A 12,302-nucleotide genomic window follows, 5' to 3' on the forward strand; every position below is an offset into this window, starting at 1 on the left:
CATTGTTAAAGTGTCCTTTTTTGAGAAGAAATAACATTGAAAGAAAGGAAGTTTTAAATAAAGAGAGAGCCGACCGAGATACCTACGTCATCGCTGACAATTTTTCTGACAGATAATCTTAATGTTAATGTTATGTTTTATTTAACGACGCTCGCAACTGCAGAGGTTATATTAGCGTCGCCGGATGTGCCGGAATTTTGTCCCGCAGGAGTTCTTTTACATGCCAGTAAATCTACTGACATGAGCCTGTCGCATTTAAGCACACTTAAATGCCATCGACCTGGCCCGGGATCGAACCCGCAACCTTGGGCATAGAAGGCCAGTGCTATACCAACTTGCCAACCAGGTCGACTCAGATAATCTTAAAACGTGAGTTTCTATTGCATCCTGGTATGGGCAACATAAATTGTTAAGTGGTAATGTGGTGCAAAATAAACTTCTCTGTTGGCCTTGTTTGTTGCTGTCAAAGGAAAAAAAAATAAAAGAAAGAAAGGGAAATTTCAACACATAATATGGGTTGCTTCATTACACTGAAACAATCACTGAAACTCGCAGCATAACAGCTTATTTGGTGAGTGAAATTATTATTTTTCATTACTAGTAATAATAATAGACTAATAATAATAATACAGTAATAATGATATTAATAATATAATAACAATCATAATTAATATCATAAATACGCGTAAACATTTTCTATCGGAGGCACTTAAACTAGTTGCATCTGGCCTCACCGAGGATTTCGATCACCGGCCGCTACTGCCATCAAGCCATTTTGATGTATGCCATGATGAGATTTCAAAGAAATAAAGAAAGCTGCTGACTTTTAGCAGTTAAGGCTAAGGAGACGACACAGGTATCGAATGCTTGTGAACGTGTGAACTGTGTTATAAAACGCAATATAGCGAAAACAATAATTATTATTTACGGTATGCTGCAATAGAAATTGAACACTTTACTTTGCTATTACTGGACCACATAGGAAACTGACTAACTGCAATTTCTTGACTAACAAAATTATGTAAATCTATATCTATATAACATATATTGGTAGTTGGTAGTTATGTCGTGGTTAGTAGGCCTACCTATAATAATAATAATAATAATAATAATAATAATAATAATAATAATAATAATATGATAATCATAATAAATATTTGTGCACCACCAGGATTATTTATCACCACACGCCACTGATTGCAGCAATATACAGGGATGTAAAGATAAAGAAGGAAGGAATGTTACATTTCACTGATTAGTTAATCTTTCATTTCTAAGACGATTTTTGCTCCGTATTACGTTACAGAAGACAAACTATTGTACTTAAACGACTGTATTATGCTTTAGGTTTCCTTTGAATGAAGATTCCCTTAACCGTATGTGGATAGGTGTAATCCGCAGAGAGAATTTCTACCCTACAACGAATCATTCAATATGTTCAACTTATTTCGAACTACTTTCAATCTACGTTATTACCAAATAGATTGTTATTGTCCTTCATCCACTCCATATCCTTCATTTTCTTCAAACAGATAATTATTCGTCGAATTTAAAGATACAGAAACTGTATCAATTATAAAAAGTTAATATTTTAATATGACTGATTGAAAGTAATTCTTGTCATAGTTACGGATTAATTAAACAGTTTCTTATCTTACTAGGTACTGCTACTGCTACTACTACGACTACTTACTGCTGCTACTAATACTACTACTAATAATAATAATAATAGTAATAATAATAATACCGGTAATAATAATACCGGTAATAATAATAATAATAATAATAATAATAATAATAATAATAATAATAATAATAATAATTGAGGCACTCAGAAGCAAAGTGATACAAGTGACATTTAGTAAGTTTTGAGATAATTTGCTTTGAAGTTGAAACGGAAATTAAAAAATCTGTTACAGGACTATGTTGCTGTAAATTTACGGTTGTATATGTTGGTACCTATATTTTTTAACTTCTAAATATAAATTATCTCTTCTAAAACAGTTTAGGTAAAATAGGGTCCTAAAGTCACTTGTATTATTTTGCCACGAAAATATTTTTGTGGAAAAGTAATATAAGTGCAAAGGTTTCCAGTATTTTTATATTATTTAAAACAAGAACAAGGACATTGCTTACAACAATGAAACATTTCTGTCTTAACAGCACTTGAGCTTCCTTATTATCATATTATAACAAAAAATGTGTCTGTATAACCGAAATAACCAATCAATCAATCAATCATTCAATCTTCTTAATGTATCCAGTTGCTTGCAGACAACATAAAGTCAACTATAGTCCACTGTAGTATTTTCAGTTCTTCTTTTTCATAGTAAATTAGGGGTATTTTGATCGGTGTTCATTATAGACGCCTGTTGCTAGTAGCCAGAGTTGGGGTGTAGTCAATATATACTGCAGAGATGTGTCATCTGTAGACTTCGTGGAATTGCCACGAGAATCGCAAGGTTTACTGCGCACGCGGTATAGACTGTATGAGGAGCGGGCGTGCAAAGGATGGAGTATGCCTCTGATGTAAACACTGAGCAGTATACTGCGGTTACAATAAAACCTGTACCATGCATTCAAGAAATATAATGAATAATCATTGAAGTAGGAAATGTCTAAACATGTAAATACACAATTATTTTATAGTGATATATATTAACTCAAAATTTAATGTAAGATACATCATCCTTGAATGTGTGCATTGCAGTGAAGAGTTACGTACATTTTGAGCGACTGCAAAGTAACCTCTTCCGATGGTCACTTAAACAGTTTTTAATTTGGGAAAATGTACGTTCAACATCACACGATGTAGTAGGTGCATATTTGAAGAACGGGAAGTCACTACTTTTTAGTACACCAACTTCAGACGTCTTGTCGTGACCTGATGGTACATCATTTACAGTACGAAGTTGTGAATGGGCAGAATTTTTACCAATAATGTTTCTCAATTTACATTTCATTTTTTCTGAAATTAGTGAATTGTTATTTTGGATAACGGTTTGTGATACTTTATCCACTATATTAAGGGCTTCTGAGAGTTGTAGTTTAGACGATTCTAACAGGATGATGCTTTTCGACACGATTTTAAAATTAGAATCAATGAACAGAATATATTCCAATAGGTATTCAGAAGGCAATGATTTTACAGCTGCAACAGCGAAACTGTCTGTGCTATCCAATACATCAATTACCTCCATTATTTTGCCGCAATGTTCTGCATAATAATTGAGGCATTGACATGGGAAAGGTCGTAACTGCCAAAAATTCGAATTTTTAGGTTTTTCATTGAGAAGGTAGTAAGTGGCCATGCCAATGGCACAGAGAAGGCAGTCCGTATGTAATGAAACGAAGTTGGAAACGTAGTCACTAGATGTTGTAAGTTGTATGTGCACAGCTGTTGGCGCGGAGAAGGTAGTAACTCCTTTTACAACATCAGAGTGTATCTAGACAAATATGGGCTGATAACTGTGCAGGGCAGAATAAGAATCAGGTGATTCTAATGGTCCTGATTTACATTATTGCCAAGAAACATTTTGATTCAGTGGACTTGAAATTCCTGGTTTCAGAACATTCGTACATGCCATGTGATAGGGAATTTGGCATCATAGAGAAAAGAAAAAAAAAAAAAAAGATGCAAGACCATGGTTCCAGAAGAGGTAAGGCCTAATAATGTAATAATGATGAAGAATGAGGATTTCTTCGACTTTTCTGCAGAATGTGACAAGTTATTGAATACAACTCCTATCAAAATCAGCACCCTCAACTGGATTAGACTCTCAAGAGCTGATTTTCCTCTAATAAAAACAAGACAGTCATTTAATGACCTTTAAATGTGGACAAAGGACAGGATTTTTAAGAAAGGACAGTCATTAACGTCAATCACTAACTTGCAGTGCTTGCAACGCCTTGAAAGAAGACCAGTCGTCCCTGATGCCAAAAAGAGAGACTTGTTATCTATGTTAGACTTCGTCGATGAAAAGTATCATGCATTTTACCGAAAAATTTGTGCATACTGTATAAATAACGTTAATTCTCAGTTTGGCTAAGGAGTGATTTCAATGTTGTGTTTTCATAAAATAGGATTTCACAGATAAATCTGTGCCAGACTTTTCAAATTTCATATGTAACACAAACATGAGTGTATGCCTTTCATTTGAAGCAGTTTCTGTAATAATGTAAGTGAGAAAGTGTTCATAAATTTGTTTTTTGCTTCCCCTGAAAAATTTTGTTTTTGGCAGTTACTACCTTTCCCATGTCAGCGCCTCAATTAACAGCATCCAACCACGTTCTCCAACGGGTCAGGACTGGCTGCGGGGGTAAGAGTATTCCAGGGGCAATTATTTGGAACAGCAATACTCTCATTGTAGTATGTTTGATTGAATTCTTGTCTGCACTGAACAAATGTTAAGCTTTGACAGTAATGCAAAAACAAGTGGTTACTTAGGTATACATTAGCTGTAAGTGCTCTATCTATTTGGACCGGTCATAACTCTTAACATGAACTGCTTATACTACGAGACCGGGCGGTCGCTCACCTCCTCTATACTGCCGTACATCGGCAACCTGATTGCATACTGCATGTGGCAATTCAACGAAGTCTAGTCATCTGCAACTGGTACTGATGATTTTAATTTACTTCTTTTGTGGTTTATGGATGGACAGTATAGAAGAATGTGTTCCAGATCTTCATCATGATTATTACACCACAGACAAGTAGGAGTATCAGAAAGGTGAAATCGGTGTAGGTACAATTTCTTTTTAACGGACTGTAAAACTTTTCCTTTGTCAGAAGAGAGCCAATTGTTGATCCATAAGTTTATAAAATGAAACTTTACTGAAGTAAAGGCATTGGATAGAGATATCACATGAAGAGGTCTTGCTTGCAAATATGTTGCCTGTTTCGCAACGTTATCGACTTTCTCGTTTCCAGGTAGACCACAATGACTAGGTATCCATTGAAATTTTATTTTATTTTGGATTTTTTTTTTAGTTCACTTAGTTGTTTCTGAATTGGAATAATTCTTTGTGCGTATAGGTGTGGTACATATTTGATTATATTAAATATAGCCCCCTTGGAGTCAGTAAGTATCCAAATAGATCTTTCAGAAATTTGACTAACACACTAAAGAGCAGCATCAATAGCTAGCAATTCAGTGTCAAGACTGGAGGAGGCTGAACATGGTATGAAGTAATTTTCTTGGAAATATAATACCCTGCTCCTGATGTTCCATCATCAGGGTTAAGAGATTCATCTGTATAAATTTGAAGGTAATCCTTATATGTGCTGCAGAGTAGTTCCATGGCATCCAACTTAAGAATGTAAGGAGGATCATTTTTGAAATGATTTCCTGGAGTTTGTAGGCTATGTTCTGGAATTATCCATTTTCATGGAGGAATTTCATTTACAACTCGAGTTTTAACAATGAGTGTGTCTGTGATATAGACTGGTATTTCTTCTTTGTTTATTTTGTAGAAATTACATAGGACATTACCTGACAGTTTGAAGAACATCTGAGATCTGGATGAGGCTTGCAATTTTAAATGTATTTTTAGATCCTTTTTTAATACATAGTGTCTGATTGGTTGAATATTATATTCTATTTCTAGGGCAACAGTTGATATGGTTTTTGGTACTCCGAAAAAATAGGACTAAGAAAATGTCAAATTTTAAATGAAATTCTGCCTTAGTCGCTGTTCATTACGTCACTAGCCTCATCTAATGAAGTCACATCTCTCTCTGCTGAAAAATCTATGTTTCTGTCATAAAGTGCATCTGTAGTATTCCTACCGCGAATATTCCTTCAACTTCCTCTTCCACGCACTTTTCCACGTCCTACAGTCCTTATTATAGGCCCATCCTAATACTTCAGGTCATCAAGGAAAGAGTGGGATGAATTTCATTAGCTATTGCAAGTTGCTCCACTTAGCAAAAGTTATCTTATTGGATCACTGTATAGTTGGTCCAGCTCAATGTGTACAGGCATTCCACGAAGATGTTTCGAATATGTAATCTATTACCTCTCTCCATTATGGCAAATGAATTAGTCATACACAGAAGAAACGCAACAACTATATGCAAACCACGCACTTGTATTAGTTTGCCTCTCAGTCAAAACTCTGTATGCATTGTAATACAAATGTAAGGCCAACATGGAGCAGCACTGACTGGAACTGCACTTATATTACTTTTTCTCTGAACAGAAGTGACGTTAAAGGTTTAGAATATATACTTATCTCACTTTTTAAAAAAATGTCACTTATATTACTTTGCTTCTGAGTGCCTCAATTATTATTATTATTATTATTATTATTATTATTATTATTATTATTATTATTATTATTATTATTATGCTTTTTGATTTCATATAGCAGTTTAACCTATAGATAAAATTAAAAAGTAGACATTAATTCTTTTATTAACCGTGGTTATGAATATTCACATTCAGAGTTCCTATGAAAATGATGGAAGCCCGACAGCCAGAGTTGCCGGGTATCCCAATTTAGGCAGGATTCTCCCAATTTCCTGGTTGAATCCCGATAAAGCGAGTCGGGATTGATAAAAATTCCGATTTGAGAGATAATAGCTTAGAACGTAATTTAAACAATTTAGTCTGCATTTCCTATTATCCGATATGTTTATTTACCTTGACTCAAATGGTAACACTGTAAACATAGAGGTAACCCGCGGAAATTTAGTAAGTCTATGAGGTAACCCAGCTGATTGCCGTAAGGCAACTCTACTCGCAAGATAATGGTTCCCCTAGTCCTACAGCATTGTGGGTTAATCCGTTTCGGTACCTAGTTGCTGCTCTCACAATTAATAAACATTGTGTATTTTAGGTGCGTTGAATGATAAAAAAAGATAGCGTTTTGATATCGTATTTTACACTAATAACAGACACATACAATTGCTGCATTTTATAGTTTAGTAAACTATGTTTAAGCATGGATTCATTGTCAGATGTACTGTTTTGCTGTACCGGACCCGAAAAAGAAAAGTTGCAAAGTTAATTTAGTAGCGAATGGTTAAAACATATTCGTGGTCAATAAAAGAAAAAACGATTAGCCTATAGTGTTCACTGTACTGTATGTCCTTCGTATTTTAGTATTTATCAAGGAGGCGAATATTACATTAAAAGCACGCGAACATTACTTTGCAGAAAACAATTATAAATCTTATGATAAAGTGATGATAAGTCTAATGTCTTAAGTTAGATTCTGATATCCCGATTTCTCTCGCAGAAAACCTAGCAACTCTGCTCACAGCAGAAACATGTTATTAAAGATATATCGGAAAGGAAATATTGTTCTTGTAAATAAAAATAAAAAAAAAAAACATTCAGCTTTCGGATACGCAATATAACGCGTATTCAAATAGACTAGTGGTTTCGAAATCCCGCGCGTTTTCTTCCAAACAAATGGCGGCTTTCTGCTGCTTCAATTTGGGAACATATTTCTCACTTTTCCGCTACGGCGTGGTAAGGACTCGGATGGAACGCGGTTATTTAGTAAGTCTATGAGATGGAACGAGCCCCTACCACGCCGTAGCGGAGAAGTGAGAAATATGTTCCTAAATTGAAGCATCAGAAAGCCGCCATTTGTTTAGTAGAAAACGAGCAGGATTTCGAAACCGCTATTTGAATACGTGTTGTATTGCGTATTCGAAAGCTAAATGTTTTTGTTTAAAGGAACAATACTTCCTTTGCGAGATACCTTTAATACCGTGGTTCTATTGTCAGTAGAGTTGCTAGGTTTTCTCCGAGGGAAATCGGGATATCAGAAGCTAACCTAAGACATTAGACTTTTCAACAATTTAGCCTATATATAAATCCCACAATGATAGCTGTCTTTCAGTAGTAAGGGTTGCCAAAAGACACAGCATACAAAACAAATAAAATAAAAATAAACATTTTCGCTATCACTATTTACGATTTTTATTTTCAAATGGAAGCTACCCTTGGGAAAGTACTTTTATTCAATAATTATTAGTAATCAAATAGAATATAAGGAAATTTAGGTGTACAGGTGATTACGTAAAATCTGAACAGAATATTTCATTACGTCTATAGCAATAATTTTCAAAATATTTAAAGGAATTCCAAAAGACTTAAAACATTCAACTGAGAATTTTGGAATTGTTCCCCTTGCTCCGAACAATAGGCCAAATACTTCAATCTGTCCTTGTATATGATAATAATCTCTAAAGTATTGAATTGTAGGATCATAGATGGTCTTCTTTTCTTCATGTACTGCTACAGGTTGTTCAACTGCAGTTTCAAAGCGCACGGTGGGATCGATGATAATTGCTGTGTCATTTCTTCTATCAATGGCAATGATGCCAACTCGCCAAGAACTTCCATCTTTTGCAAGGCAGTGGACTTCTTGGTGAACCTCGTAGAAGGAAGGAAGACTTTTAGCAATACGTTCTCGTATTGCATGGTGTCTAGTATTCCGGATGAGAGTTCCATGTTGGCAGAATCCCAGGATGTGGGGTAAGGTTTCTATCTCAGTGCAATGTCTGCATTGGGAGCCATCCTGAGACCGACCTGGCATGGCACGTACGTTTGATACTTGTCCTATCATTTTAATTGCCTCCTTCCACTCGGATACAGAGAGACCATCCCTTGTTTTTATCCAACGGTTAGCTGGCGTGTATTCCTCAAATAATGCCACACCTCTGCCTTTCTGCTTGAGTGTGCACCATTTTTTGTATTCATCATCTCTTAATATATTTCTCAGCGTTGTACTAGTTATTTCTTTAGTCACTGCAAGCAATTGTTCTCTTTTTATGCCCAATTTGTTAAGACAGTTATTAGCCTCGGCTTCTAGATTGCTTGATGCATTATTGATGGTTTGCAATGTAAGGCAGTTATTATACCGTTGAATGTAAGCTTCCCACGTGGCTCGAAATAATTCTGAGCCTTTAACTTTAGGGGAACTATATATCATGTGATCTGGTGTGTCATGCGGCAGATCTAAAATTTGTTTCAAAGAAGATTTCAGGAGAGCATATCAGTATCCTTTAAAAATACTTTAGGCATCTTATCCAAGGGCGTCGATTGCATTAAATAAATAAGTGAGGGCCATATTCAATAATTAATTATGTTTAATTTTTGATCTGCTCGAAGTAAAGGGGAAGAAACTAATATCTGTAATCGTTCTTGAAAAATGTTCATTATCGAATTTGTATCTAAAATTATTTCATCATTGTAAGTAATTCCTACGAGAGGAGTTCGGCCGGCGTCGTGGATCGTGTCCCGGCATGGCTCAGTTGGTTAAAAACACTCAGCGCGCACAGCTGAGAGGTCCTGGGTTCGATTCCCGGTGCCGGTACGAGTTTTTCTCGTACTTAATGGTAATAAAACAAACTGACTAGTTCACACTAGTCATGTAATATGCAATGAGGTGGGCGAGACCTCATTCATATTCGATACATAATTCCTAAATATTTAATGTTTTCATTTTCGTTTATCGACTCAATATTGAAGTCTGGCTCCAAGTGTACTTTTGTTAGTTTCCAATTACAAATATTTAGTACCTTAGTTTTTTGAACATTTAAATTTAAGCCAATTTCCTGAAATTTAGTTCTTGCTATAGTAAATAGGGCTAAAGCACTATTTAAGTTTTTTGTAATTAAAATTGTGTCATCTGCAAAGCCTAATACACTGAGTTTAGGCAAATGTTCTTGTAAACTATATCCATATTGATCACTTATCGTGTGCTCCGACAACTCATTTAAAATATGATCCGTTGCCAAGTTGTACAGCGCAGGAGAAAGTGGAGCTCCCTGCATCAGCCCTCTTCTTAAATGGATCGTCTTAATTTTCTGGTTATTTAATTCTACTTGCATTTTATTTCCCTCTTGTAGATTTATGATAACATCTTGCAATTTCTCTGGAATAGGTTTGGAACGTATTACAGACTTTAAATGATCTAATCCAACGTTGTCTTTGTCGTTGTTACTAATATCAAGGAAAAATATAGTTACATTTTTCTTTTTCTCCTTGGCATGTTTCAGAATACCATTAAGAATAGATGAATTGATCTGTGTACCTGGAGTTGCTGTAAATCCTCGTTGGTTTTCATTGAAAGACACATATTCCCTCAGTCGTCTTTCGAACCCTCTCTCTATAACTCGACGAAGAACAGAACAGATGGATATTGGCCGCCAGTTTTGCATATTCTTCTCATCACCACCTTTATATATAAGAAATGTTCGAGCTTCCTCGAAACTTTTTGGAATCCATCCCGTTGTCGATATGATTGTAGCAACCTTAGCTAAGACAGCGTACACATCAGGATGTTTTACCACTCTCATCAGAATTTTATCTGTTCCGGGTACAGTATCTATCTTCATAAATTTTGCGGATGCCTGTATTTCTTCTTTTGTGACAATAGTTTGATACAAATCATTAACTTTTCTCAATTCTACAAATTGTGGCTGATCGTAACTTTGTAGCATACTGTCATTAGTTTCTCCAAATTTTTCATTATAGTAACAAAAGATATCATTGCTATTAATAGTACAGATCTTTTGCTTATCATTTGTTACCATACGCACTGCTTTCCTCCGCTGATCGTGATAATAGAATTGGGTCAATTGATACATATACTTTTCTCTTCTTCTCTGTTTATCTTTCTTGGACGCTCTTTCTGGATTTGTGCTGTTTTTATATTTTCTTTCAACATGAAAAGCCTTCTTGTTTCTTCGCAGCTGATAGTATTTAGTTGCAGAAATGAATACGTAGATTCAGATAAAAAAATTTGCAAATTCTTTCACTTGAATATTAAAGTCAATTTCGGATTCAGGAATAGTACCAAATTTCTTCTCCCTTGTTGTAAATCCGCAGAAAATTGATTCAGCTGAGGATTTATAATAGCATTCTTTTCAGTAGTTAATTTTAAATTTTCATGTTCACCATTATAACGTTTTCCAATATTAGTCCTGTACTCCTCAGGATGTGCTTTACTTACATGAATATTCACACTCTTATAGTACTTTCCGCAATAATCACATCCATCTTTCCCGTCACATTGATCAGACATAGCACAGAACAAATTTTATATTACACTTTTTTTTAAATCTTCCAGGAAGAATGTTATATAATCCTATAAAACTCTGAGCCTCAGTATATTATGTTAATTTAGACATATCTGTCTCTCTCTACGTATCTCTGTTTTCAGGATGAGCTTTCCCAACGTGTATGTTAACTCCCAAAGCTGATTTGCATAACTTATCATATATTAAGCAATGAAATTCATTAATAGATTGATTATCAACGTTGGACATGTTTATAGATTACAACATGAATTTTAATGTAAATCATGGTAGTATTATTCCGTAATAAAATATAATATGTGGGAAAAGTTCAGAGACACTAAAATGGTTTATTTACCGTAGTTACAGGATTGAAGTAATTATAATCTGGTAATAATAGAGTGTAAACTTAGTCCTTGATGAAATGAACTTGCAAAAACCTTGAAACAACGTATAAAATCACCAGTTAAACCACGACAATATATGAAGAGTTCGCGGGAAAAACGATGAATGTCACATTTCTGTTAGGGATTAGATAATGATCTAATTGAGTCTATAACTGCAAGATGTAGTGCTGTTTCTATAGAAAATAAAGGAAAGGATTACTGTAGTCGTGGTGATAATTCTCCTTTTTACCATTTTTCATAATAACAACATTAAATTTCGTAGTGATCCATTGAATTAGATAATGACATCAACCTTAACAAAACATGTGACATTCATCGTTTTTCCCGCGAACTCTTCATATTTTTTTTCTCGTGCAAAAGAATTATAAAAAAAAATACGGAAATACGTGGAGCACATAATAATTTGATAGATTCGATGTGCCTAGATGACTCTAGCAACAATGTGGTTTCATATAATTAATGATTTCTTGAAAAGATTCTCACAAATCACTTCATCCTTGTTTCACACAAAACACAAATAATAGAAAATTACTCCTATATATCGTTTTCAATATTTAAACTCACAGAAAGACTTGAAATTATAAAATATACGGAGTTCAATGAACTTTAAGACATTAACAAACCACAGCCTTCTATACCAATCTATATACAGTTTTCTGCATAGTGTTCGCGTGCTTTTTAATGTAATTCGCCTCCGTGAGAAACACTAAAATACGGACACACAGTACAGTGAACACTATAATATTTTTTTTCTTTTACTAACCATGAATAGCCTATGTTTTAACAATTTGCTAATAAATTAATTTTGGAACCGGTACTGCAACAGTTTCACTATCTGACGATGAATACATGTT

Source organism: Periplaneta americana, chromosome 6 (assembly GCF_040183065.1).
Source record: "Periplaneta americana isolate PAMFEO1 chromosome 6, P.americana_PAMFEO1_priV1, whole genome shotgun sequence".
NCBI classification, from domain to species: domain Eukaryota; kingdom Metazoa; phylum Arthropoda; class Insecta; order Blattodea; family Blattidae; genus Periplaneta; species Periplaneta americana.